Source organism: Myodes glareolus, chromosome 10 (genome assembly GCF_982192425.1).
Source record: "Myodes glareolus chromosome 10, mMyoGla1.1, whole genome shotgun sequence".
Lineage (NCBI taxonomy): Eukaryota > Metazoa > Chordata > Mammalia > Rodentia > Cricetidae > Myodes > Myodes glareolus.
Window position 1 is genome coordinate 27,589,822 of NC_142035.1, and position 21,956 is coordinate 27,611,777.

The 21,956-nt window shown below is 45.3% G+C and overlaps 1 protein-coding gene and 1 pseudogene across 8 annotated transcripts in view; both read left to right on the top strand.

Annotated features, from left to right (window-relative positions):
- The first annotated feature begins 305 nt into the window (after window positions 1-305).
- LOC125407804 (acidic leucine-rich nuclear phosphoprotein 32 family member E pseudogene) lies at window positions 306-1,183 on the top strand (annotated as a pseudogene).
- A 13,017-nt stretch (window positions 1,184-14,200) lies between these two features.
- Window positions 14,201-21,956, top strand: part of Snph (syntaphilin) — a 42,044-nt gene continuing 34,288 nt past the window's right edge. For 3 of the 8 annotated variants that reach the window (XM_085697239.2, XM_085697240.2, XM_085697241.2), the window contains exon 1: window positions 14,211-14,656. The gene's annotated coding sequence lies outside the window, so the exon portion shown is untranslated. Of the gene's footprint in view, window positions 14,657-21,956 lie in introns of all 8 variants that reach the window. The other 5 variants (XM_085697242.2, XM_048445626.3, XM_048445628.3 and 2 more) reach the window with 3 other exon arrangements.

The window sequence follows — 21,956 nt, forward strand, 5'->3', positions numbered from 1 at the left end:
TTGTTTGTTTTGGGAGACAGAGTCTCACTATGTAGCTCTAGCTGATCTGAAACTCTGTTGTCGATCAGGCTGACCTTGAACTCACAGAGATCTTCTGCCTTTGCTTCTTAATTTCTGTGTAAAGAAGTTGCCACCACACTTGTAGGTTTGATAATATTTTTGTTGAATATTTTTGTATCTATGTTCCTTTTTTACAACCAAAATTTTTATATGAAATATAAAGATACACTCTAATTTCTAAGATGAAATTAAATATATATATATAATTTTACTTATAAGTATGCTAAATCAAAACCTACACAATAATGAGAAACATCAGTGGGGCAAATGTGAGCACAGACAAAAACACTTTTGAATCCCCTGTGTCACTGAGCATCAAAACTCATCAATCAGGTGCTAGACTGAACTTCCAGAGGATCCAAGCTTAATTCCCAGCACCCTCATGGAGGCTCACAACTATCTATAACTACCCTTTTCTAGGGAATATCTTATACCCTCTTCTAGTCTCCTCAAGCACACGGTGCATATACATATAAATTCATACACATAAAATTAATTTTTTAAGAATCAAATTAATCTCCAGGCAGTCATTGAAGGGGAAGGAACTGTGGGGGGGGGCTGAAGGTCTGAGTGGCACTTTTAAAAGGACTTGAGTTTCTGAGTTTGGTTAATGTGGAATTAACTTGACTTCCAAGCTTAAATAAATTTGGGGAGTTGGAGCTTAGTAGCAATATAATTTCCACTTGGAAGCTGTGACAGAGAAATGTCTAAACCTTACCTACCGTAGTCTGAGTGAAAACAAAATCAAAGATCTCAGTGCAGTAGTAGCCTTGCAAAATTTTAAAAGAATTGAAGTTTTGACTTGTTTAACTGTAAGGTCACAAACCTGGAGGATTACAGAGAAAGTACTTTTAAATTGCTGAAGTAAATCACACACTTAGGTGTTTTGGGCAGGAGGGTAATGAAACACCAGACCTGAAGTAGGATGAAGAGGAAGATGAAAGATATTCAGAAGTGGGAGAGGGAGAAATAGGCCTCACACTTCAAGAAAAAAGAAATTCAGGATGATGACAATTGTGTTAATGAGGGGGAAAAGGAGAAAGAGGAAGGTGGTCATCAGGGAGAGAAAAGGCAACTAGAAGCTGAGGATGACGGAGAGGAAGATGATGACGTTCTAAGATGAGGTGCCTGGTGCCCCTAGGAGTGCTACTGCACTGTACTGCACTGCACTGTACTCAATGATCACATTTTTGTTTCTTCATGTACGATAGCTGTCCCTACAGAACATAATGTATAATTTATTATGAGAAAAGTATGGTCTTACTATTTTTGCCCTATTCTGATTAAGATTTACTAGTTGATTAATCATGATGTAAGTAGAAAAGAATTTTCATTGACTTTCTCATTACAAAATTCTCTAGTATTGTCTTTAGAATCTTTTCTTATTCATATCTAGCGATCAGATGTTTTGAGTTCACAATTAAAATGTGATTGCTTCTATACAGGCATAGGTTTCATTTCATTCATAATGTGTTAAACTTGTTTTAACAAATTGCAGTTAGCTAGAATATGAAATGACAACAGTATCCTGAATGATAAAGCTGATTGACTTTTAGAGATGATCTGGAAATCTTTATTTTGAAGGCAGTTTTTGGGAAGTGGAGCTTTCTTGTCACAAGTTGTAAAGTAGAAGCAGAATAAGAAAAATTCTGTTCAGTAGCATAGTTTATGGATGTATAGAAGTTCTAGTCAGTGATATTGTTCAGGGCTTTTATGATGACTGAAAAAAATATTTTTAAGGAACCTTGCTTATATAAGTCCAAAGACTTGCAGGCAAGCCCTTCCTCAGGCTGTGAATGATGCCAAACTAAAACATCATTGGGTTTCAGGTGTGCGTTCTTCTCTCTGGGCAATTTCTCCACCATCGCTTCTATTCTTGCTTCACCTTCTCCACATCCAAAAGAAAGCCAGCAAAGTTGTGAACACACAGGAACCTTTGTTTTATATCTCAATCACCATTTTTGATCTGTCTGAGTTTTAAACAAAGTGCAAGAAACGATGTTGAGATACAGTGATGGTTATTGATGAATCATAGGAAACAGGCCCTGCTTGCTCTATATCTTCCTCTGACCAGGACTTGTGTGGCAAGCACTTTACCAACTGAGTTCCCTGCAAGCCTCCCCTAAACCATCCTCACTAAAATTTTGTTGGGTTTTTTTTCAAACTTTATTGGGTTTCATTTATTTGCTCTTGTTTTTCTTTTTTCTATTTCACTGAATTCTAATCCTACAATTTTTTTTTGTTTGCTTTGGGCTTATTTTTCTCTTTCTGTTTTTCTTAAGGTAGAAAAATGATTTGTGATTGCCTTTCTCTTCTGATACACACACACAGTACTGTATACTTTCCTCCAATCACCGCTTAGCTCTGTCATACATTTTGACATTATGTATTCCTACTTGTGTTCAGATAAAAATGTTCTCCAATTTTCCTCAGTTCTTATTCTTTAACCACGTTGCTTAGTTTCCAAAAGTGATTTGTAATTTTCTTGATATTTTCATCAATGAATTTACAGTCTAATTTCCTTTTTGTCCAGAGAATTTACTTTGAGTGATTTTGATTTTTTTTCAACTTTGTTAAGATTTGATTGATGATACAGTATAGGGTATGTCGTGGCGAGTGGTCCAGGGCATTCAAAAAAAAAAAAGATATACTCTTGTTAGGTGAGTGTTACTCATGTCAGTCAAACCTAGTTGTTTGTCCATGTTGCTCTTTTACAATCTTTAATGTGAATATACAATGTGATGTGATTCATTATGATATCTTCATATGTCTGTGTCATTGTACTTTGTTCTTTCTTGTTTTCTGCTTATTCTCTGTCTCCTATTTCTCTCTTACTATTACTATTCCTGTCATGCTGCTATTATGCAAGATGATTTTCTAGGAAGCCTACATCCTTAAACTGTGCAACAGATGCATAGACTACAAGTTTTGAACAGTATATCTTCAACAATTGGAATCCTGTTCCTGGAACTCAGTAGAAACTAATCTTTCCATAGATCACATCCTGTAACCAGAGTTTTATGTGGAGCCTTTGTCTTTCCTAGTCTTGTGACAACGGTTGGTTGGTAAGCTACTGTTTAGCAGTGTTGACTATTTTACAAAGGACAGTTTGGGATGGGGTTGCTTTTGTTGCTGTAAGAGGAGCATTTAAAGTCACTCCAAATAACAGCAATATTACATCAGGGGAAAAAATTTCCCAAATTATCCAGAGCAACAAGAAACATAAATTGGGACTGCAAAAGATGGTTCAGTCAGTAATGTGCTTGCCGTGGAGACATGAGGACCTGAATTCAGATCCTCAACACCCAAACAACAGTCCTGCACATATGATGCCTGTCATGCCAGTCCTGGGGACATAGAGATAGGTAAATCACCGGGCTGTTGACTAGGCAGCACAGCTGAGTTGATGAACTGCAGGTTCCGTGAGAGACCCTATCTCAAAAAAAATAATGACAGAGGAAGGCACTTAATGTTAATTTCTGGCCTCCACACATGTACACATGGGTGAACACACCAGCACATGTATGTGTGTGCACATGGGGGAGGGTGTGTCATTCTTTTATATTGGCTCATATTCCACTGTATGGACATGATTTGTTTATCAATTCGTCCCCTCATAGACATTTTTTGTTTTATTGATTTTGGTTTTTGAGATAGGGTCTCTCTTTGTAGCCCTGACTGTCCTGAAATATGCTATTTAGACCAGGCTGGACTCAAACTCACAAAGGCTCAATTACCTTTGTCCCTAGAGTGCAGTAACTGAAAGCATGTGCCACGCTCCTAGCTCTCCTCCCCCTTCCTTCCTTCCTTTCTTCCTTCCTTCCTTCCTTCCTTCCTTCCTTTTCCTTTCCTTTTCTTTTTCAACGCATATGGGTGTTTTTGTCTGTATTAGTCTGAGTATCACATGCATTTCTGGTGCCAGCAAAAGCGAGAAGAGATTTACAGTCAATTGTGAGTAGCTGAGTGGGTGCTGGGGATAGTTGGTTTTGTTGTTGTTGTTGTTCTCTAACTTGTATGTGTTTGTTTCTACAAATGACATGTTTATATAATTCTTTTGATAGATACTGCTTTCTTCAGTAGATACCTTTAGCCTGAGCTGTTCAGGCAGATACTGAGGATGCCTCTCTGGCCTTTATCTGCCTTCCCTAATGACCAACGGCAGGAGCATTCTCTGTGCTCTCTTGAAGCTCATATGTCTTTTTTGATGATATTTCTGCTCAGATGTTTTACCCATAAAAAGAGGACATGATTGATGTTACTGGGCTGTTCCAGTTTGTTACCCATTTTGGATCACAGTCTCCATCAGATACTTATATTTTGTGAATATCTTATTCCCGTTCATGATCTATCTTCAAAGGCCTATGGGAGTTTCACACTCAGTTTGAAAAAAACAGTACCCCCAAAGTCTCATAATAATTTAAGGAAGTATACCTTTTTGTGTTGGGGCACACTCACAATTGCTACAAGTCAGCACCTGGATGCACTTAAGAAGGCACAAGTCTTAAATACTTGTGGTAGTTTGAATGTAATTAGCCCTCATAATCCCATAAACTCATAAGGAGTGGCACTATTAGGAGATGTGGCTTTGTGAAGTAGGTATGGCCTTGTCTCACTGTGGGAGCAGGATTTGAGGTTTCCAATGTTCAAGATACCACCAGTGTTACAGTCCATTTCCTGTTGCTTTCTAATCAAGATGTAGCCAGCACCATGTCTGTCTGCACACTGCCATGCCCCCACCATGATGATAATGGACTGAAGTTCTGAAGCTATAAGCCACCCCAATTAAATGTTTCCTTTATAAGAGTTTCCAGGGTCATGGTGTCTTTTCACAGCAACAGAAACCCTAACTGAGACACTGATTGAATTGATAGTGAAGTGATAGCATCTGTTATTCCACTGAGACACTTCAAGAACTAACCACGCCCACCCCAGGCACTTCTGACCCCACCTCTCCCCCCCCCCCCCGCCATCTTTTCTCTCTCTCTCTCTCTCTCTCTCTCTCTCTCTCTCTCGTGTGTGTGTGCGTGTGTGTATGTGTGTATGTGTGTCTTTGTTCTCTCTATGTTTGTCTATGTCTCCCTTTCTTTAAGTAATAAATGTCTAGCTTTATGTATAGCCTTATGTCCATTTACTCTGCCGTCCACCGCATCCAGCCCTGACTCCCCCGGCCGCATGGCGCTGCCACCCTGGAGATCTTGCGGGGACCCACAGCCACTAGCAGCTGCTCCGCGAGCTGCCCGGGACATCCCATCATCATATTATTTTTAAAAAAGAACAATAGCATCTTAATAACAATTTAGCTGATTATATATTTTTCAAAAGCAAGTATTTAAAGCATTTTCAAAGGGGACATCTTTTTTTTTTTTAATTCTCTCATGCACTGCATCCCTACTGCAGTTTCTTCTCCCTCCACTTATTTACCCCCCTCCCTTCTCCCCCAGATTCACTGCCCCCCATCTCCCCTCAGAAAAGAGCAGGCCTCTCAGGAGCATATAAACCGGACATGGCACAAGATACAATAATACCAGGAATAAGCCCTCACATCAAGACTGGGCAAGGGTCCCAAGAGCAGGCAAACACACCACCACTCCCACTGTCAGGAGCTGCGCAAAAACACCAAGCCAGCAACCATAATATATATGCAGAGGACCTAGTACAGACCCATCCAGGCTCTGAGATTGATCGCCACTTCAGTCTCTGTGAACCCCCATGAACCCTGCTTAGTTGATTCTGTGGGATATGCTCTCTAGGTGTCCTCGATCTTCCTGGCTCCCACAATTCCTCCTCTCCCTCTTCCACGGGGTTCCCTGAGCTCCCAGGGGAGGGACCTGATGGAGACCTCCATCCTGGGCTTTTTCTCTTTGCCTAATGTTTGACTGTGGGTCTCTGTATCTGCTTCCATCGGCTGCTGGAGAAAGCCCCTCTGACGATGACTGGGTTAGGCAGTGATCAATGAGTATAGCAGAACATTATTAGGAATCATTTAAATGATTTTTTTTGACAGTTGTGTTTAGTTCTACCCTAGGTCCCTGGGCTGTCCAGCCTTCAGTTCCTGATCACCCAGGCAGTGCAGGGCATGGGTTTCCTCTCATAGCTTGGGGCTCAAATGATCCAGTCATTTGTTGGTCACCCCCACCACCATTGCCCAAGGCATACCTTGCAGACAGGCCAGATGGTAGGTCAAAGGTTTTGTGGCTGGTTTGGTATCCCAGTCCCACCACTGGAAGCCTTGCCTGGTTACGGAATATAGCTAATTCAGACTCAGTGTCCCCCGTTACAAAACTAGGTGCTCCCAAGTTTTTGCTAGAGTCACCCTTGTAGATTCCAGAGAGTTTCCACATCGTCCCCCCCACACACACAAATGCCCTCTAACTCCGATTATCTCTCCCCATACTCTCTAGCTCCATCTCTCCTCCCTTACCTGATCTCTCCTGTTCTCATCCCCACCTTCCCCTACTCCGCCCACAAAATCTACTCTACTTTTCCTTCCCAGGGAGAGCCATACTTCCCCCTTAGAGCCTTCCTTGTTACCTAGCCTCTCTGGGTCTGTGGACTGTAGCTTGGTTATCATTTACTTAACAGCTAATATCCACTTGTAAGTGAGAACATACCATGTTTGTCTTTCTGGGTTGTTGGGTTTTTTTTTTCTAGTTCCATCCATTTGTCTGCAAATTTCGTTATGACATTTTTTTTTAAGCTGAGTAATACTCCATTGTGTAAATGTACCACATTCTCAAAGGGGACATCTTGATGTTTAGTAATCTGAATGGCCTTTTAGTTATTTTCATGAATTTTTTTCTTTTTTAGTTTTTACTAATAACTTCATTTTATTACCAATCTGCAGTTCCAAAATCTAAAAATTCAATTATAAAAATACTAATAAACAGGAAAAAATGGATGAAAAGCTAACACCCAGGATTTGGGGTCATGAAATTTGGCCTCAAAAACCAAAAGCTACAGACACAAAATGAATGCTAAAGAAATGTCATGATTCCCAGAGGCAAAGTCCAGTTGATCTCAGCACCAGGGTGACTCTAAGTTCCAGGCCAGCCTGAACTACAGAGTGAGACTCTGTACCAGAAAAATAAAATAAAGAGGATTCAGTGATCGCCAGGTGTGGTGGTGCCTGCCTTTAATGCCAGCATTCAGGAGGCAAAGGTGTGCAGATCTCTGTGAGTTTAAGGCCAGCCTGGTCTACATAGAAAGTTCCAGGACAGCCAGAGCTTGACAAGAAAGAACTTGTCTCAACAGCAGGGAGGGGAGAGGTAAGAATGGTTGGAGAGATGGCTCAGAGGTTGAGAATACTGGTTGCTCCACCAGAGGACCAAGGTTCAATTCCTAGCACCCACATGGTGACTCACAACCACCTGTAGCTCTAGTTTGATGGTATCTGACACCCTCTTCTGGTTTCCATGGGCACCAAGCTTGAAAGTGGTTTACAGATATTCATGTAGGTAAAACACTTTTTTAAAGTGTGCATTCTGTTTTTAAAATATTAAAAAGGCCAAGGTGTGATAGTAGTACCCACTTTTAATTCTAGCACTCAGGAGACAGAATCAGGCAGAGCTGTGAGTTCAAGGCCAACCTAATTTACAAAGAAAGTTCTAGGCCTATCGATAATCCATACAGTGAGACCCTTCCTCAAAAATAATAATAATAATAAAATAATTTGAAGAGTCCAAGGTTATACTCTTCTGTATTTTGAGTTGATGGCTAGCCTGGGCTACAGTGACCTCCTAGGAAAAAAGACAAAAATAAAAATTGCAACCACCTGTCTTTATCTGATTTGGGTGTCAGTGCAGACAGAGGTAGAAATCACTAAGCCTGGGCCCTTTAGATGAGGCACTAAGGCAGTGAACAAAACTATACCCATATTCCCAAATATTGTTTATAATTGTTTGTTTACATTTAAAGGGGGATATGCTATAGAGATTTGCATTAGTATGAATCTTGGTTTATTGATGTAAATTTAAGGTCAATTTTGTTATATGTATTTCTGATCTTGATAAAGGTATTGTGATTTGTAGTTCATTTTAAGAATGTAATGTATAATTATGAAATATAGGTTAATAGATAATCATCTATAATAGTCAAGTTTGTAGTCATGTTAGATTTTCTAGATGTACAGAAAAGTATTTCAGATGGATAGGGATTCTTCAGTTCTTTCAGAAACCTTCAGAATATGGCATTCAAAATGTTTAAGAATTTAGGACTTTTCATGACAATGAGACACTTCTGCTCCTGGCAGCACCAATCTACTTCAATAGAAAGATGGGCATCAAAGAGGCTCCTTATGAAGTTGGTTAGCCATTTGGGCAAGAAACTGCTCTTGCCTAGACTGTTGCATAAAATGGACATGCAAGACCCATAGAACAATGACTGCTAAACTTGCCTAAAGATGAGAGGATCCTTCGGGGTTCCTGCTTCATAAAAGAGTCTGCAAGACATTCTGCAGGATACAGAAAAATGTGACGGACATTGTGTAATGTACCACACAATGGTACATTGGTGGAACTGTCTTTAAAATTTCCTGCTTCGTGGAAAAGTCTGCTGGGTACTATGGGCCTGTAAGCTAAAAATGGATGCCCCAATGGTACAAAAGAACTTTAGGCGACTGTCCAGGCAGCAAGATGTCTCTTTCAATTCTAAAATTTTGGAAGTTGCTTACAATGCACTTCCTGTTTACTTAGATAATATTATACCCTTCTGAGGTCTTTGATAGAGCTAAAAAATTTATAGTTATCATTATAGTTCTCCTTAGTTATGATAAAAGATAAAGTAGAAATAAATATTGTAACTGTAATTCTTATTTGGCACCTGTTTTATTATATATACTTTTACTATGTTAAAGTTAAAGCCTTCCTTTTTGTTTAAACAGAAAAGGGGAAATGGTGTGGGAAGTCCTTCTATTTATGTGTTGCTTTCATTGGTGAATGAATAAAGAAAACTGCCTTGACCTAGTTGATAGGGCAGAACTTAGGTAGGCAGGGAAGACAGAACTGAATGCTGGGAGGAAAAAAGCAGAGCCAGAGAGACACCATGGAGCTTCCAGAGATAGACATGCTGAATCTTTCCCAGTAAGTCACTGCCACGTGGCAATACACAGATTAATTGAAATGGGTTAAACTGAGATGTAAGAGTTAGCCAATAAGAAGCTAGAGCTAATGGGCCAAGCAGTGATTTAATTAATACAATTTCTGTGTGTTTATTTCAGGACTAAGCTAGCCAGGCGGCTGGGACAAACAAGCCGTCCCTCCTTGCAACACTAAGGCAGTGGTTCTCAACCTTCCTAATGCTATGACCCTTTAATACAGTTTCATGTTGTGGTCACCCCCAACCATAAAATTATTTTAGTTGCTACCTCATTACTGTAATTTTGTTACTGTTACAATTGTAATCTGATATGTAGGATATCTGATATGTGAAAGGGTTACAACCCAGAGATTGAGAGCCACTGCCCTAAGGGGCATAGTAGATACCTCTCTTTAAATTAAAAAAAAAAATCTTTGGGGCTTGGTTCATTGTCTGTCATGTCATATCTATCTTGGTACCCAGATGTTGAAGCAGACTCAAAGTCTCTGGAATGCCTCCAACATTGTGGGGAACTTGGTGGCCCTGGGAGGCCAAGGGCTCCAGAGATGGCCCCGGCTGTCCTGCTCACCAGGACTATAGGTCTCTTAGCAAGGACTCCTTGGGGTTTATGGAAGGGAGCCTGACCTAACAACTTTCATAAGGTGCCATGGCATTGGCAGAATATGAGGCTGCTTGGGCTGAGGTGGAACACAAGGCCCCTGTCCCTGCTACTCCTCATCATGCCCGTGCTGGATGAACCAAGTCTCAACTCCTTCCTCCTTCAGATCAAATCTGGCAGCCAGGGACTTGCAAATTTCCACATCAGAGCCAGGGTCCATCTCAAACTGTGTCTCCAGTCCCAGTTCTGTGGCCCCGGGTACTCAGGATGCAGGAACTATAGGAACTCCAAGATTCTCCCATCCTGACTATAGCGAGTTTCAGGAATTTGGGCTAAAATGAACTTTTTAAACTTCTAAACATTGTTTGTCTTTTGATTCACAACATGTAACTTGTGACCAGGGGAAGTGTTTCCTCTTCCTTTGGAAGTGTAGCAAACGTGGATGGAGCTGTATTAGATTGCAGTAATGTCTGGTAACAAAAACCTTGCCAGGAAGACATAATGTTGCTGTCAGCAGTCATAACTGCCCCAGCTTTGTAAAGATCAAGAAGAGAAGGGTGGTCTCCAGTTACTTGGGGAGCTGCCATTTCCCTCCTGTGCCTTTTGTCTAAAGAACTGTCTTCAGGTTTTTTGTTGTTGTTTTGTTTTGTTTTGTTTTGTTTTTTATGTGCATTAGTGTTTGGCCTGCACGTATGCCTGCATGAGGAGAGGGTGTCGGATTCCCCTGAAACTGCAGTCATGAGCTGCCATGTGGTTGCTGGGAACTGAAGCTGGGTGCTTTTAAGCCATCTCTCTAGCCCCTGTCTTCAGTTCTTAACAGCAAGGCCACCAGTGGTGTTCTTAACTTCCCTTTCTCTCAGAATGTCTTTGTTTTACTTTCATTCTTAAAAGATACGTTAGCTAGGTATTACAATCTGGTTGATGATTCTTTTAACCATTCATTAAGTTTGTTTATTTTCTTTTGCCTTCCATTTTTTATGATACAAAATCACAGTTATTCAAAACATTAACTCCATAAAGTTAATGTATTTTTTTCTCTGCCTTTTCAAGATCATCTTCTTGGCTTGGCTTATTAGTAACAGAAAGTTACTGTTTGTATCATGACCATTACTAAGGATTCATCAGAAAACTGCAGCTGAGAGCTGGGTTTGCTCTGTCCTGCCCTGGGGCCAGCTTCCCACACACGCACCTGCATCTGGAGCTAAGGGGAAGAAGAGCACTAAGGAACAAAAGCCAGCAGCTGCTCACCTCCTGCAGGGCCATGCCTACTCTGTTGGAGTGACTCCTCCCATGAGTTTTAGCCGCCCCGCAGTTTCCTGCTGTTCCAAAGGCCAGGGCAGGATTGCCTAAGAACTGAGAAAATGGAGAAAATGGAGAAAAATCTGAAAAGAGAAAACAACTTCCCCCACTCATACTGAGCATCAGATGTCTCCTTCCCAGAATCTCCAGGCAGAGCCAGCGGAAGGGGCTGCCGTCTTGTGCTGGTTCCCAGCGTCAGGGTTTGTTGTCTAGAGACCAGGCTGGAAGATATACAAGGAAACAAAAATTCTAAATTGCTGCCACTCCAGTGACTTACCACCCTGTGGCTGCCTTCTCCAATTAGCCCTGCTGGTGACTCCCTTAAGAATTCTCACAGCTCCCATGTGTGCGTATTTTGTTCCGATTTTATTGCTGCATTCAGTGGGAGCAGGGTGCTTACCCAGAACTGGAATGAAAATTGCTTTTGAAATGGAAAGAAATTTAAATATTTCCTAATTAGTACAAAACAAAATTACTGATTTCTTTGGAATAATTTTATCATGTTTTATGTTTCTAATCCTCATTTGTTGCAATTTAAATTATAACTAAACACTGATTCTCTTCTCAATTACCTGCTTTCAGAGGCTCAGGAGAATTCTTTACTGGCTGACACCATTCCAGATGGGAGTAGTGTGGGTGGAAGAACTCTCTTGCTTTGGGGACATTGCTAGTGGAGACTTCTGGGAAATGTAGTCTTCCAAGTACGAACGTGGGGGTTAACAACAGGAAAGGAGACATGGAAATAGATGACATCTCAGAATTTTTCTTCCCACAAGCATGCAATAATTACATGGTGTTCTTTTGTTTTGCTCTAAGTATGAAAAAGTCACTTGTTTGATTTAGGTGGTCATTAAGATAGATAAAACATGTCCTCAATTAGCTCTAGAGAGTAGCACTAGAATTTTCAGACTTTTCCCATGACCTTTCCAACTTCAGTGTATTGTTCTTTCTACAATCACTCTTTTGTGTTTTTCCAAAGTAAATATATAATGTTGGCAATTTGATGGGAGAATTCAATTTTAACTGGATATTTAATAGAGAAAATGTAACAAATGCCCCCAAATAGGAATTTATTGCTAAAGAAAGAAAAAAAACCCTCGTAGATTTACTGTAAATATGAACTACAGAAAAAGATTTTACTTCATAAGGAATAGAGAAATTAAAATAATGATTTCTTCATAAATATTATGACTTTACAAAGCTACTTTGAAACAGCAGACCAGTACTGCAGAGCCTTCATGTGAATCAGTGAAGTTCCCAATTCTGTTGGAAATCCCCCTTGGACAGAGAGTAGAAGGCGCCAAGCTCAGCTTCGCACTCACTGTCAGCCAATATCCACTGCCCGCTACCACGTGTTAGAGTCTGTTCTGGGCTCTGGGGATACAGCAAGAAGAAAAAAAGTTCTTTCCCTCATGGTGTGTGCATTCTATGGGGGCGGCAATCTAAGCAAGTAGTAAATAGACTGTCTTTTCAATTACAGATAATTAAATACAGTGAAACTCAGACATAAGTGCATGGGGTGGAGGGATGCCGGGGAGATGGGTCAGCCACTAAAGTGCTGGGGAGCAAACAAGAGGACCTGAGCACCCATGGAAAAAGCCAAACATGACAGCACTAGTCTGAGTCAGTGAGCTGCATGCATGTTCACTGAGTGACCAGCTCCATAAAATGGAGAGTGATTAAAAACTCCTCTGATCTACACACACACACACACACACACACAAAACCATGTACACACGTGCACAACACACAACCGTGCACGTGCACACACAGTAAGATAAAAGTGAATGAGGGAAGAGGAAGTCAGAGTGTTTTGTAGGTTGATCCAGGAAGGTATATTACTTTTCTCAACACTGTGACCAAATATCTGGCAGAAGGCAGCTTAATGAAGGAAGGGTTTGTTTTGGCTGTGGCTTGAGGGGAGTATAGTCCATGGTGACAAGAAGACATGGCAGAAAATGGATGTCCCCAGTCAGGAAGCAAAGAGATGAATGCTCACACCCAACGAACTTTCTTCTTTTTCTCTTTTTCCTTCAGCCTGGACCCCAGCCCACTTCTAAAGTGGTGCCATCCTTAAGTCCCTCTGGAAACACCCTCACAAACACACTTTCTAGGTGACTCTAAAGCCAGTCTGGTTGACAGTGAGGATTAACCATGGCGGAAGGCCTCCCTGAGATAGCGCTATCTGCACAGAGACTTGGAGGAAGCAAAGGAGCGAACTGGAAGTCTGGGCTGTTCCAAGCCCAGGAAACAGCCAATAAAGGCTGGGTGTGGAGGCCCAGCCAGGAACAGTTTGCCAACAGTAAAATGAGGGATGGGCAGAGACATTTGAGAGGACACCAGAGAGCTGGGGGTAGAGTAAGAGCAGGTGGCAAGGTGATCGAGAAAATTCCCAGCAGGCTGTGAGCAGAAGCACAGCTGATCAGACAGGGCTGGTTCAAGAAGGAGCCCCTTCCCACTTCACCATTGGAGCAGATGAGAAATCAGACCAACGAGTTAACACAGTCAGAAATGGGTGGGCAAGAAATGGACCGTTGAAATCCAGTTTCCCGGACTTTGTAGCCCCTGGGTCCCTGTGATGCCCGGTAGAAGGCAGGGGAGAAACCCACAACAAGGATCTTGGGTTGTGATCTCTTAGCTTATCACTTCTATTTCCCATCCTTCCAGCTTACTATTTCAACACTGCCAAGGATAACGTTTCTTAAGTGCCCTCGGGTATTTAAGATTCCTATAGGAATGTGAAATTCCTTAGGAATGTGAAAGTCAAGAGCTGTTCACATTAAATAACTCTGGCACTCACAAGTTGGTTTACGGGAGTCCAAAACGCTCCGAAAGGTGTCTAGATTATATTACTACTTCAGGTGAGATGTCTGTGTGTCAAGGAGGGAGACTGACGTGAGAACACTGAGGCCCGGAAGCTGAAGGGACATTCCCGGGTTCACATCGCAAGTCAGTGGATTGAAACCTCTTGTACCCCTACCGGTCCTCTAGCTCTGCGCAACAGCTAGTTGTGATAATAAAGGACCCTACGCCAGCGTGCGACTGTCCTGGCTCCAGGGCTCCAGAGCGAGACCAACTATCTCTTTAAGAAGGAAAGTGAAGACGGGCGGCTTACGCAGCTGCCGGCGAGCTGCCTACTGGCTCATCCCCTCCATCCACCTCTCCTCCCCCGCCCTCCACCTCTCACTCCCGGCAGCCCCAGCCCTAGCAAGCACCCGGCTAGCCACCTCCAGCTGGGGCTCCGGAGAGCAATCCGGCTGCCCTCCTGGGGCAGCCCAAACTATGGAAGCCTTCGCAGGTGATGACAAGGACCCCGGGGACCTTCGGGCCCACCGCCCAACCGCGCCCGCCGCACCCAGGAGTGCAAGTGCGGGGGTGCGGGGCGCCGGCCCAGCACAGGAGCTGCCCTAGCCCGTGGCGGGCAGCGAGTCCTCCGAGCTTGCAGGCTGCGACCACCCGCGCTCACCCGCCCCTGTCTCTCTCTTCCCTACCGCCGCAGGTTGCTGATCACCGCCAGGCGGCTGCTGCAGCGACTGCAGAGGCGCTGCGCCAAGCGGCGCGGGAGTCGTGCGAGCCGGCGGGACTGCGGAGGGCGAGTGGACCCAGGTGAGAGGCCGCGGCGGAGCGGGAGGGGACCTGTGCGGCTCAGTGGCCGCCTGGGGCGGCTTGAGACCGCTTACTGCGGCGCGATCCGGTAGGGGCACCAGCCGAGGAAGGGATTAATCGTGACTCATTCCTACCCTCCCTCCATTCCCCTGCATCCTCCTGAGCACTCCTCTCCCTCACGTGAAATGTACTGTTTAGAGGATGCTGATTTCAGTAGGGAAGACGCCCAAGGTCTTCCTTGACGTGTGGTAGGTGGGTTTTAGGGAACTAATCCCTTCGCCCTTCCTATTTGTTTTCCTCTTTTGGCATTCCGCAAACCTATGAGCTTCTCTTTGGAACCGCACACCCACCCCAAGGTCAAGTGTCTACGACTGCTTCCTTCCTTTCTTGCCCGCTGTGAAGCATCAGAGCTCTGCAGTAGAGCTGGCAAAAATTTCCCATGATCCCTAGGGTGGGAAATTTGCCTCAGTCTCCCTGGAGCTTCCGCGGTATATGCTGTTTTCTCTTTCCACTCCCTAGCGGGGAGCCAGACGGCTTGCAACACCTGCCAGCCTGAAAAGTCCACATTCCGTTCTTCAACTCTGCAGGGGTGGGAAGGCTGGTCACATGCCGCCCGCTTCCTTGCCCTTCTCTGGGGATGTAGGGCCTCGCTGGGTTGCAGGAGATAATGCTGGTCTCTCTGCAAGTCGAGGGGTATTAGGGAGAGCCAGAGCCTAAGGTTCTGGGCCCTAACTTACTGGTTGGCCCCAAATAGCCATCTTACTATTTTTTGGGGTGTGGGTGTCTGCTTGTCTGTTCAGTACAGCTGAGCAAGATGATCTATACAGTTCAGTACACCACTTGAGCGTGACTTCGGCAACTCTGGAGACTCATCTATTAAAACTATTTAAGTTTAGGTTCTCGAAATATTCGGGGGTCCCCTTGGTTAATCTCTTTCAAACTCTGGACTTCTCAAGTGAAATGTTGACCCTGTGGGCCTTGCAGCCTGGAGGCGTCAGTCGGTTCTATGGGGGACATCCCTGTGGCGCTGACAAGTTACTTATCCTCCCTTCAACTTCCGTATTTGTAAACCTGGGGAGAAGGACGCCTGCCTTAGAGGGTTGTCCTAAGATGAGAGTCACGTGCAAGCTCTTGAGACCGCGCTGGCTTGACTGACACACACAGTAGGTTCTCAAGGATCCCGAATTTGGAGGTAAATTAGGAGTAGTTCTTTGCCCTACAGTCTCCTCCACATCCCAGTAGAAGGTGTCACTGCAGGGGGTGGTGGGAGGAGGGAGGGGCTGGTAATGGGCAGCAACTAGGAGATGCAAACATTTCCAACCCCAGAGCTGCAACAGTAGTAGCAAATAATGGTCACCCGCAGGCATATATAACCCAGCCATGGGCTTGGAGGACCCCAGCATCCATGGGTGTCATCCCTAGGGAACAGGAGCACCTGGGCCTTGAGTGCTGGCAGGGAGCAGGAACCAGACTTGCAGATCTCACACCAATCCTTGCCTTCCCTGGAAACTCTTCTGAGACTGAAGCAAGGGCCAAGTCGTGGTTGCCCACATCTCCTAGTCTCTAGCTTCTTCTTGCTGTCATTTTCAGCCTACCGTCCATCCTGTCTAGGTTTAGTTTATTCCAGACGCCTTTTGCCTTTTGACAGCAGCATAAAGGAGGTTCCCAACAGGGTGGGGCAGAGTTTTTGCTGCAGCACCAGTTAGGTCGAAAGAAAGTGTGATGCACCCCCACCCACCTGCTTCTGCCCTAAATCTCTGCTAGACCATGAGCTCTTCCTGGCAGAGGCCCGAGCTTTGCTTCTCTGTCTCCAGCCTCAGACCCATGACAAGGCATAAAGTAGGTGCTTAATAAGTGTTGAGTTAAATACATTTGAGAGAATGATGCTTTCCAACCAACTGTATTGTGGGGGTGGGGGGGAATGAATTGACTTTCAAAGGCTGCGCATTGCACAGGTGTTGGTTGTCATAGAGATCACTAATATTCATTATTGCCATCGGCTGTGGCTACCAGACATTTTACCTGCATTTCTAGACTCCTCATTAGGGACAAAGGGACCAGGTGGGCCTGGGAACCTGAGCCTGTCCTAGAACTAGCTCTTGTAGACCAGGTTGGCTTCGAACTCACAGAGATCTGTCTGCCACTGCCTCCCCAGTGCTGGGATTAAAGGCATGTACCACTACTGCCTAACTGAGAGGACTTTTAAAAATAAAAAATGGTGGTTATTTATTATCCCTAATATCGTGTATGGAATGCAAGAGCATTGTAGGTGGTCCTGATCTCAATTGTATCTGTTAGGAAGGAAGAAGGCTGAGAATTTGAGAGATAGGGATGAGCCAGAAGGAAGAGGGGGTCTATCTGTCTTAGAAACACCGCCTGTTTCACCGGTCCTGCTGTCTCCCACATGTACCTGGCGTGTGTGTGCGTGTGTGTGTGTGTGCGCACGTACATGCGTGTGTGTGTGTGTGTGTGTGTGTCAGTGTGTTTGTGTTGCACACAGGCATGGAGTTAGAGCCAGGAAAGCCATGAAGGACCATGAGGGCAGAGCAGGCCTCTCTCCCCAGAATGACTGCTGCAGAGGACATGCTGGACTGAACTGGAGAGTGTGTGAGTCAGGGCTGCAGAGCTCTTGCCAGGCTGCTTAGCGGATGGCTGGAGGGTTCCCCATTCTCAAGGAGAATGCCAAGGTCTGAATGACAGTCCTGACAAATGTGCTTCCTGAGGGCTCCCTGTGTGCGACTTTAGCAGGTTTCAATTATTTACTCCTCAGACCATCCTAAGAGTGTCCAGAGCTGGACAGCTAACCTACTGCAGAACCTGGATAGTATAGAGCTGGGAATATGCTGGCTTGGGAGTCAAGGAGGTGATTTAGCTTGAACCCTGCCTTAGACTGGGTCACCTTGGGTAAGCCAGCCTCCCTCTAAGAGTCCGTGTCCCCACTGCTCAAACAGATTGAATGCACTGGCTAGCCATGACCCTGTTCCAGCATAGGGTGGAGGGATTCCCAGTCCCTTTGATCAGGGCTCAGTGTTATCATTGGTTAGCTAGGCTCTGGGCCAGCTGCATGGCTATAGGAAAGAGCCGGAGCCAATCCTGAGTTTCAGGAAGCCCAGTATGCAGGCATGGAATGATGTCTAGGGGGCAACTGACACATGTTACTACTGGGAGGGCAGAGAAAGAGTAGGAGATAGATGGTCCTCTGCCCAGTGAGTCCAGAAGACCCAGAGAGCTGATGCCGTTGGCATGTTTTTCTGTGCTGGATGTGGGAATAATAATAAGCTTCTTCCCAGCTCCAGTGTTAGAGGCCTGTGAGTTCCTTTCCCCAGCAACTTAGAAGGTAGCTACAGAGCCTGGGGGACCACCTATGATCAATCACTCTGTGACACTGCTCAGTTGAACTATACAATGGTCTCAGGCAGACCCGACCTTTCCTGTCCTTAGAGGCCTCTAGAAGCAGGATCTGCTAAGTGTGTTTTTGGTTTTTTTTTGAGACAGGGTCTCAAGCTGACCTTGAACTCATGACCCTCTGCCTCCAGAGTACTGTGATTATAAGGTGTGTGCCTCGGCAGAAGCGTGGCTTTTCTATGTTGGCACAAAGTCTGTCTGGTGCCCATGACTACCCGGAAGTTTCAGAAGCTTTTCCTCCACATCTCATCCATGAAGAACCATTCACCCTGAGAAATGGAGTCATTGCTCAAGGTTTCTCAAAAGGGCAGGGGCTAGAGTCATTCCATAGGAACGGCATTTCTGAGTCATATGGGCTCGTTCTGTGTCTAGGCCACCCAGGCCCTAGGGGTGGGCAGCTGGTGCTCGGTGCTGGGAACGCTGAGCCAAAAACCCTTGCAGAGACAGCCCGTGTTCCAGGCTGCTCTACACCTCTTAATGGATGGATATTTATGAAGTGTTTGTCACATGCCCAGCACGGCCCTCTGAACTGAGGTGCTGAGTCAACCCTAAAGGAATGTCTGGGAGGCAGTGGAAAGAGCCAGCATGAGAAGTCTGAGGCTGGACCATCCCTGCACCCTGCTGACCACTCACTGCGGGGCCTGAGGTCAGGCCTCTCACACCTGTAGAGTAAGAGGCAGAGGTGGTGATGGATGAGGGTCCTTCAAGCTCCCGTGGGCTAAGGACTTCACAGCTGTTTTCTTCTGTGCTCATTTTGTGGGGGCTGGGGTTGAATAGGGAGCAGGTACCTGTAACTTGAGGAAGATCCAGATAATGTAACGAGAGGCAGGAACAAACGCTCTGTGATTTGCTAGAGGGAGAATGTTTGGGAATGGCTCCATTCAAAGCCTCCTCTTGAAAGATAGAATGCTGCAGATATGGATCGATGGATTCCTGTGTGTTCAGGTTTGGATCAGGAGCAGCAGGAGCCTGCTGTCATATGGGGACAGGCTGGCTGTGTAGCAAGGACGTGAGTTCACAGAGGTCCGCACCCTTGGGAGTCTGGCGTAGCTTGGCCTGCTTTATATTTTGCCAGATCAGGGCCTTTCCGATGATGCGCGGAGTCCTGTTCACTATGACATCGTAAGAGAAGAGCCCTGAATGCCTCCAGGCTTTGATACCAGAAAGAAAGATACCATGCAAACTGAGTGCGTTGGCTTTCTAAACCACTCACTATAGGCTGGGGCATAGCTCAGAGATAGAGCCCTTGCCCACCATGCACAAATCCCTGGAGTCCTTCCTCAGCACCACAGATGACGACGACGATGATGATGGTGATGATGATGATGATGATACATTTGATAATAATTTTAGTTTTGTATGGGTGTGTTGCCTGCCTGTGTGCACCATGTGAATGCCCAGTGTCCACAGAAGCCGGAAGAGGGCATTAGATCCTCTGGAACTGGAGTTACAGATGGTCGTGAGCCACCATGTGGGTTCAGGGAATCAAACCTGGGTCCTTTGCAAAAGCAACCAATGCTCTTAACCACTGAGTCATCTCTCTGGCCCCCAGAATGATACATTTAAAAGCTCTAAATCACTGCCCATATTTGACTTAGTTTGCCCCAGACTGGTTTGTTTGTTTGTTTGTTTGTTTCCCAACTCCTTGTGTTGTTGGCTGGAGTCAGGCTGCTTGACTTTTAATCTTAATTCCCCCACCCCTGTCTGTTTCCCTGTTGTGTGAAATGGCAATAATGTTCTCTGTTTGCTGAGGTCATTGGGAGGTTTATTCACAGAAATAGAAGCCAGGAGCAAGGGACCTCCCTTGCAGTTCCCTGTGAAGGCAAAGCGGACTGGCTGGGCTGTAGCAGCTCCACGTGCTCTCTGGAAAGAGGCAGTTGCTATCCTGCTCTGCCACTCTGGACTGCAAGCAAGAATGCCAGCCCGGTCTGCTCAGATCTGCTGATCTGTGCGACCGAAGCCTGGATAACTGTTATGACGATGCTCGGCTTTAAAAATGGAACCCGTGGCGCAATATTCCCAATGCACATATTGAGCTAGGTTTGTGTTAGGTCATTGGTAACCTCTGGTGTAGATTTTCAGTGTGAGGCCCACACTGCTTAGAAGTTGCTGGCTGGTCTATGGAGCATGAAAACAGTCTGGCAGGTGCAGGCAAGGGTAGGCCCGTTCTGCGAGGCTGGGAATTTGCCTTGTTTTGGCAGCTTGTACTTATTGGTTCTGCCTGCCTGCTTCCCGCCCCCCTCTAATTTCCAAAGCCCTAGTTATGCCCCTCACGTTCAGCAGCAGTCCTAGCACGGCTGCCTGGGGACTGAGGCCTGCAGCACCTCTGTACCCACTTGAAACTGGCCCTAGCCAAGCTTCCCACCATGGCGACTCCAAAACCTTGCTTGGCAGCCTTAGTAGCGGGTCTCATTGAGTGGTCTGTGAAGCCTGATACAACCGTTTTTGAAGGGGCTCTAGCAGGCCCAAACACGGCAAACATGGCTGGCAGGCCTTGCCCTTCCCCCACTTCTTCTCCCTTGCTAAAACCCTTTAGATTACATCCTAAATCTAGCTACCAAGGTCTATTCCCTTATTTGGTCACTTCCTCCTGAGGCTGACTGCCAAGGTCCATCTATCAAAGTATTGGAGTCCAGCAATCAAAAACCCCCTTTTGGCCACACAATTAACATGCCCAATCAAAACTAACCAACTCATTCTAATACAGGGTTTTCCGTTCTCCCTTTATAAACTGTCATTTTATAATGTCTGTCTCCTCTCTATCCAGAGGTAGTCCTTTGTCCCTCTGGGACAAATATCCCTTCCCCTTTTCCCTGTTCCCTCCCCAGTTCTCCCGCATCCTCTGTACCCTGTCTTGTCTTTTATTCCCTGCCCTCTGTTCTTCTGGGACAAATAAATCTCCTTTGTGCTGAGAACTTGGTCTTCAGGTGTCTTGTGCTGAGTTTGGGGTCCTTTCAGCTTTGAAATATGAGAACAGGCCCCTGATGAGCAGTTTCTGTCTTTGGAAGCTGAGGTCCTGCTGTCCTCTGCTTCAGTGGAATATGACCTGACCAGCAAGTAGGCAGTCTGCCTGCTGCCCTGTCACACGGCCACTCTGAGAAAGTGGGCTCTGGTTGCAGAGGAAGCCTAGAGGGCTCTAGAAGAAGGGCCTCTGAGGAATGTAGAATTAGGAGGAAGAACCCCACAAGCGTGGAACCAGACAAAAGCCACTGATGGCAGTTTGTACTTGTGGCCCCAGTTAATCAAATATTCATCAAGCAACTTAATATGATAAGGCTCTGTTCTGAATGTGCCAGGGGAGGCAAAGGAACAACTACTCATTTACATCCACTCTACCGAGTGTCTGTCTCAGGTCCAAGGTGTGCTCCCTGCCCTCGGGAAGCTTTCTAGCCTGGCTAAAGATGAATGGACGGATGGTATGTAGGGCCTGGTACACAGAAATACTACCATAGCCATCACTGGGCTCTGCCTTTTGAGTATTGGGTACTGGCCACGAGGAGGCAAGTTTTAAAGCACTTGGAATCTGCATGGCATTCCCTACCATGTCTGCTGCTCAGTGAAGTAGCCGTGTTACAGTTGCCCTGGAAGATTTGGCAGACCCAGAAAAAAGACAGAGTATGGATTGGCTGGAAGAAAGGGAAGCAGCCAAGCTTTCCAAGGGCCCAGGAGCATGGGTCAGAAGTGACTTTGTGTTTAGCAGACAATATCCAGACCCAGTTTTCAGGACCCATCTCCCCCACAACACTGAATGAGGCCCTGATAGGTTATCCATGCTTTATAATGGAAAGCATAGAGGCTCTGAGCAGGGAAGCAGCTTGTTACCTGTTATGCAACAGAACCCACACAGTTTTGGCAGGGAGGCTGTGTTCTCCCTCTACCCCTGGATAACGATTCG